General features: G+C 38.9%; 1 long non-coding RNA gene across 1 annotated transcript; it reads right to left on the bottom strand.

Annotated features, from left to right (window-relative positions):
- Positions 1-838: 838 nt before the first annotated feature.
- Positions 839-5,908, bottom strand: LOC127969704 (uncharacterized). Its single transcript, XR_008156334.1, has 2 exons — positions 3,622-5,908; positions 839-973 (listed from the first exon to the last, which is right to left on the bottom strand). It is a non-coding gene; the product is annotated as an uncharacterized LOC127969704 (long non-coding RNA).
- Between the last annotated feature and the right edge of the window lie 1,252 nt (positions 5,909-7,160).

Below are 7,160 nucleotides of genomic sequence, written 5' to 3'. Positions count from 1 at the left end.
TTGGCAAGCATCTTATCGTGCACCTAACAGGATATTACAGTCCTGTTTTGTCCTGTTTTAATCTGACTGCTGCATGAGATTATTTTCCTGGAGCATAATTTCAGATGTCATCTTGATCTTGACGGAGTGAGCCTGTCCCTGTGCTCACAAATCATCTACTTTTAAAGGAGTCATTTTCACCATGTTCAACACAGATGGAGCTGGAAGGAAGCTTCGCCTTTGAGTCGATCCAGCCGTGCTGCAGCACTGCTCTGACGCAAACTCAAAACCTAAATGAAGGAATTACTGAAACAATTAAAGGGGCCAAAGGCAACAATGTGTCTAGGATCTATCTCCCTTTCTCCCCAATCTACCTTTTTTATAATCTTGGTCGTTTTAAAAAGCTTTATTCTGATTGCCTTGTTTTTCAAAACAATGTTCTTTGATTAGTATAACTTTTTTTCCCTAAAATATTGTTTCCTGTGAAACTCCAGCTGACTCTGAATCACACACGTCCCTCTTTGTCCATCAGCAGTTCATTCTTTAGAGCCACAAGTGCTAAAGAAAACAAGTGCATGCTGGGAATTAGTCTGATTATTAATTACTCACCGTTCCTGTTTCCTTTTCATCAATTATCCTAAATTCACACACAGAGCTATGCCAAGAAAAACAAGGGGGGCTGTTTTCTTGGAATTTTTCCTTTTCTTTCTTTCTTTCTTTCTTTCTTGTATAAAACTATATTTATTTAAATTAGTTTATCAAACTTATTAACTGAAATATACTTTGTAATTGAAGGCCAACACAATTAAAACATTAAAGCTTGAAAAACAAGTAAACAAGTAAAAAACAACAACAAGAAAACACTAAAGGTATTTGTGTTTATTTCAATTTTAAGGCCATGTGTGCAGCAGAACATTTCTAGACTTCTAAAGTGGGATGTGCTCAAATGAAAGCACCTTGCTGTGTGTGCTTGAGAGAACTTTGGAGACAGCATCTAGAAAAAAAAGGATAAAATACAATTTATTTTATGTTAAGTAGTTCAAATATACCATATTAACATGTTTACTGAAATATCAATTGAGACCTACTATTATAAAACAAAGTGTAATTCAGCTTTATTTGGATCACTACTTGTTCACAGTTAAAAATAAAATTGTATTTTAATGTCACTATTGATGATGATTGTATCATCTTTGAATAATATCACTTTTTAAATGTGTACCTGAAATAAACTGCAATAAATCCACTTCAGCATATCTTTAGTTGGACTTCAGCACTACTTCCACACAATTAATGTGCATTAAGTAGAAAATTAGTTGCTGCAGATGGACTTGAAGTATACCAGTTTAGTGTACTAAATGTACAATTGCAGGGTATTTTTTTATTAAGTACATAAATATGTAAATGTATTTGTAGCATACTTAATATGAAATAAATATTTTATATTAACACAGATTGCTGTGATTGGATGGCTGTGATTGGGTGGTTGTGATCGGTTGGCTGTGATTGGATGGCTGTGACTGGGTGGCTGTGAATGGCTGGCTGTGAATGGGTGGCTGTGATTGGGTGGCTGTGATAAGGTGGCTGTGACTGGGTGGATGTGACTGGGTGAATGTGATTGGGTGGCTGTTACTGGGTGGCTGTGATTGGGTGGATGTCATTCGAATGTGATTGGGTGGCTGTGACTGGGTGGATGTGATTGGGTGGCTGTGATTGGATGGCTGTGACTGGGTGGCTGTGATTGGGTGGCTGTGATAAGGTGGCTGTGACTGGGTGGATGTGATTGGGTGGGTGTGATTGGGTGGATGTTATTGGGTGGCTGTGACTGGGTGAATGTGATTGGGTGGCTGTTACTGGGTGGCTGTGATTGGGTGGATGTCATTCGAATGTGATTGGGTGGCTGTGACTGGGTGGATGTGATTGGGTGGCTGTGATTGGGTGGCTGTGACTGGGTGGCTGTGATTGGATGGCTGTGATTGGATGGCTGTGATTGGGTGGCTGTGACTGGGTGGCTGTGACTGTTGTCTAGACCAGCACGCACTGCTCCATCTGCCCCCTGGCTGTCCGAGGTTCTCCGTGAACATCACTCTAAACTCAGGGCTGCAGAGAGGAAATGGCAGAAATCAAGAAACTCTACCGACCTCAGTGTGTATCCGTCTCTCCTCTCATCCTTCTCTGCAAATGTCTTCACGGCCAAATCATCCAACTACCACAACAAAATTAACAGCTGTTGTGACACTCTGACACTCTTCAAGACTTTCTTTTCTCTTCTTAATCCGACGCCACCTCCTCCTCCATCGAGGATGTGATTGCGCTGTTGCTCTGTGGACACCTCTTCAGTTGCTCCACTGCACACCTCAGACCACTTCCTCATTACTACTAACCTAGCACTTACTCCTGAAGCTGCTCACCCTCCAACGCAGGTCACCTTTTGAGGGAACCTATGCTCACTCTCTCCATCTCGCCTATATTCTCACCTCCACTCACCTCCTTCAAGCCATCTCTTCTTCAGTCATACCTTCGCTTACTCACATTATCAACTCCTCTCTCCTTTCCCTCAGCATTCAAGCAGGCTCGGGTAAGCCCACTGCTCAAGAAACCATCTCTAAATCCAGCACTTCTTGAAAACTACAGACCAGTATCCCTTCTTCCATTCATTGCAAAGACATTTGAGCGAGCTGTGTTCAACCAGCTTTCTATGTTCCTTGTACAGAACAACCTCCTGGACAGCAACCAATCTGGCTTCAAAAGTGGCCACTCAACTGAGACTGCTCTGCTCTCGGTTACTGAAGCCCTGCGACTAGCAAGAGCAGCTTCAAAATCCTCAGTACTCATCTTACTGGACCTGTCTGCTGCTTTTGACACTGTTAATCACCAGATTCTCCTGTCCACCCTCAGAAAGATGGGCATCTCTAGAACCGCACTCCTGTGGGTCAAGTCCTACCTCTCTGACAGATCCTTCAATGTGCCTTGGAGGGGTTATGTTTCTAAGTCACAACACCTTGCCACTGGGGTTCCTCAAGGCTCAGTACTTGGACCACTTCTCTTCTCCATCTACATGACGTCATTAGGATCTGTCATTCAGAAGCATGGCATGGATTGGGTGGCTGTGACTGGGTGGCTGTGATTGGGTGGCTGGGTAAACAGTGACACTGATGCTGATGATTTTCAACTCTCAGGGACGAGGAAAAAATACTTTGGTGGACACACAACCTAATACTACTTATTCAAATGAACCACAGTATTCTTTTTCGCTACATCAATTCAAAATTAGTTAGAATAATGGTGCTGAATTTATAAGAAAATAAGGAAATAGGTTTTTAAGAAGTGTGATAGAAATGGCCACGGACATAAATAACTAACATTGAGCTGAACTTTAATGTTGTTTATTCAGTCCAGCCAGTGGTGATATATTTTAGAGATGTGAGAGTGTCCTCACCCCCAAATAACACAGAATGTGATGGAAGCGTAAATCAGTGGTCCTAAACATGGAGCAAATCACTGACTTAGCAATGCGAGTGACTCATCTGTCATTCGATTCATGACCTGGTGCGCAAACATATAAATAGCTCTGGAACAGTGGCAGGACAATTTAGTTTCCTGAGAGAGGGAAGCGAGACGGATGGATTTAATTTAATCTACCTCAGCCAATGTTGTGTCACATGACAAATCGTCAGTCACGTCTGCCGCCACAGATTCAGTGGAACAGGTGTCTTCTGCAGTCTTCTGGAGATGATATGCTCCAGGTACCAAACCCAGAAGAGTCACGCAACGCTGAATGACGGCTGTGCTGTTAGAAAAGACATAAGGTGCTGTTTGACCATGTTAACTGTGGGGTGGATTAACAGAATAAGTGCATGATTATACTCAGCTTTCCAGATTTTCAAGAATAAGGAATGATTGGATCTTCTTTAGCTCCATTAAGTTTGACCTGGAAGAGCTACATAGAACATTTAGAAAAACATGTTTAGTACTAGAACAAGAAATGGGTTAGGACCAAATAATCATTTGTTTCATTTTTATATATTTCTGTAAGTATCTCTGTTTTTTTTTTGTTTTGTTTTTTTTTGCATTATATGAAACAAACAAAGAAAGAAAAAAAGTACATTGTTACTACTATCACCATCCACCACCCTGCACGCCACTTCTAGCTTCTTCTTCTTTTTTTTTTTTTGGTTAGAGTAATCTCAAAAACACTTTTGTACTGTATTTCCCATATCTCACAAATACTTTTAGCACTGAATTTTGATGGTAAACATGAATATGCAATTAAATAAAATAAAATACTACAGACAGACAAGTAGAGAATTTTTTCTCACCCTGTTTTTACTGCCACCTACTGATGAATCACTGCAGCGTGAAACATTCGTTCTCGTTTGTACCATGATGTCACATTTATGGATTTCTGTTCTTTCCATAGACAGTTAAAGAAATGGACACATCGACCCCATTGGAACTCAATTGAGACAAGTGAAGCCCATCTTTAGCGTTTTTTAGCACTTCCGTTTCTGACGTGCAGACTCAAACGAAGCTTGATGACGTCAGTAACCTGTCTGACAGATGTAAATCTTCTAAGTGGCTGTGCGTGCAAACTGCCATCGTTAATCTTGCAGAGATGGCGAGCTTGAGCGGGGAGTTCTTTGGCGTGAGTGAGCAAGAGTAAGTATTCTGATTTATTATTTTGTATAGTATTTTAAAATGTAACGCCAGTACGGCATATTAAGTTAATTCCCTGCGAGCTTCTCCTCCTGTCTGTACGGTAATGCGACAGAGAGTCGAGTGGTTATGACGCAATCGTTAGCCTGTTTTTTACAAAAACTGTTTCTACGGGGCCATAATGTAACATAGAAGGTAATGGAGCCCTTTATACATTGTTGTGTATCTTTAGAAATAAATAATGGATAAACGGAGTCTTTAAATGCCTCAGATGTAAAATTATTCGCTGTCAAAGTGATGCCAAAATGAATGGGAGTCAATGGGAATGCTAACGCAAGTGAAGTTCTGCTACAAAATGGCGGCACGCGGCCGACTTCCGGTCAACTTCCTTGCCGCCTGGTTCTTTCTGAGTTTCCTTATTTGGTCATGTTCCTTTTCTTGTTTAGTTAATAAATTTTTATTTCCCACTGATTACATTCCCAGTGTTTAAAAGTCTGTTCTCTCCATTATTCCTTTGTCCACTATTGAAGTTAGTTTATTTGGATTTGTGTTTAGCCCTCTTTCTCCTGTGAATCATCAAAAGAACTATTTAGCTACCCCCTTCATCATTCCAGCACATGTGACACATGAACGTTTATGAGTTTGTGCAGATAAAACAAATATATTTTTATTATATAATATTTGGCAGTAATTTATATATATATAAAATGCTGGTTTAATAAATGTGACTTTTTTCAAGCAGTCATAAGATATAAGTTCAAAGAGTAAAATCCTGTTACTTATTCTCATGTTCATATAAATTTCAAATGTCAATAAAAAAGGATTTCTTGAATCTTAATTAATAAAATAGGGTGTAGTGATAACATGGTAATAACACTGTAATATCCACAACTTTGACATGCTTGCACAATCATTCAGTGTTTTTACAATCACAATCGGAAGTGTTTTTGTTTTTTTTAACACTTTATATTAGAGTCTCTTAACCAATTGCTTATTATCATGCATATTACTAGAATATTAGACATTTATTAGTAGTAATTAATCACATATTAATGCCTTATTCTACATGACCTTATTCTACATTGCTAATCCTACCCAATGCCTAAACTTAACAACTAACTTACTAACTATTAATAAGCAGCAAATCAGGAATGTATTGAGAGAAAAGTGGTAGTTAATAGTGAATAAGTGGTCCCGATTCTAAAGTGTTATGTTTTTTTTTTTTCATTATTATAATTATTATTTTTATTAGATATGAGATGACTCAGCTCAGACTGACCTCAAATTCTGACAGGTCAAAAAAAAAAAAAAAAAAAAAAGGTCTCACAAAAAAAAAATTGTGAGAGACCCAAGACCCAAAGATAGTGAAGGTGCACACAGACCTGCCATCAGTGTGTTCACAGAGATCAGACACCTCTCACTTGATCTACCATTCAGAGTCAAAGAAAGAAGGAGAAATGTTAAATTCCTGATTGTTTCCCAGGTAACACACAGTGATAATGCTTTCACAAGTTTTTATTTAGATGCTGTTTGGCATATTTGCTGTACATCTGACATTGGGCGTCCTTGCTGAGGAAAGATTATATAAAAGTGAAGATACTAGGCTCTGAGGGACAGAGACTGCTCAGTGAAACATCAGATCAATATGTTGTTATGTTCAGAAGGTCAGAGTGAGCAGGTGAATGAGTCTGATAGAGTGAAAGATCAGTGCTCTTCTGCTTCAGATCCAGATCTGTCAGAGTTTCTGGAGATCACGACTGACTCCTGCAGCTGTTTGTAAGCTTTCTCAGGCTTTCCACTGTCAGCGCCATGTCAATATCAACCAGAAATCAAAAGAATAAAATATGGGTGATTAAGAAGTTGTAATCTTTGTTCATGCATGGCAATATTGTTTATATTTAGTGACTAGTCTAGTACTGCCCCCGATTAAAGATTCTAGTAGTCAGCTAAACAGGGACTTAATTGCACATGTATATTAACTTAATTAGGAATTTACTGGGAGTGGGGAACTAAACCATAATGAGGCTTTAATATATAGCCAATGCACGCTCAACTAAAGCTTGCTGCAAACGATCAGCTAAAGCAATGACTATGTGATGGGGAAAAATAGCAAGCAGATATTGTAATAGTTTATTAATAAACTGGTGTTTTTTCAGCCAGTGTATCAGATGCAGAGATGAAGTAAACTACCCTGACTTGCAGAACTATTCCTTTAATGAAATAGTATTATTTAATTATTAATTATTTTATTAATATGATTAATTAAATATGCATGCTTTTTTTTTAGTTCTCATGCTGATGGATTATCAAACAGAATTCCTGCAAATAGCATTATTTTTGACTCTCCATAAACAAAGACAGAGGAGCTCAAACAGCGCAGATGATTCTCTCTCTGCTGTAAATTGCAGGTGTGTGAGGATATGTTCTAGATTACAGAGTGATTTACAGTCGCAGTTCCTACTGTTGTTGTAATGTGAGGACACATGCATGATTTACCTGCATAATATCTGAAGCAGCAGTAATGA

Source organism: Carassius gibelio, chromosome B13, assembly GCF_023724105.1.
Source record: "Carassius gibelio isolate Cgi1373 ecotype wild population from Czech Republic chromosome B13, carGib1.2-hapl.c, whole genome shotgun sequence".
NCBI classification, from domain to species: Eukaryota; Metazoa; Chordata; class Actinopteri; order Cypriniformes; family Cyprinidae; genus Carassius; species Carassius gibelio.
This window is presented reverse-complemented; position numbering and strand designations above follow the sequence as displayed.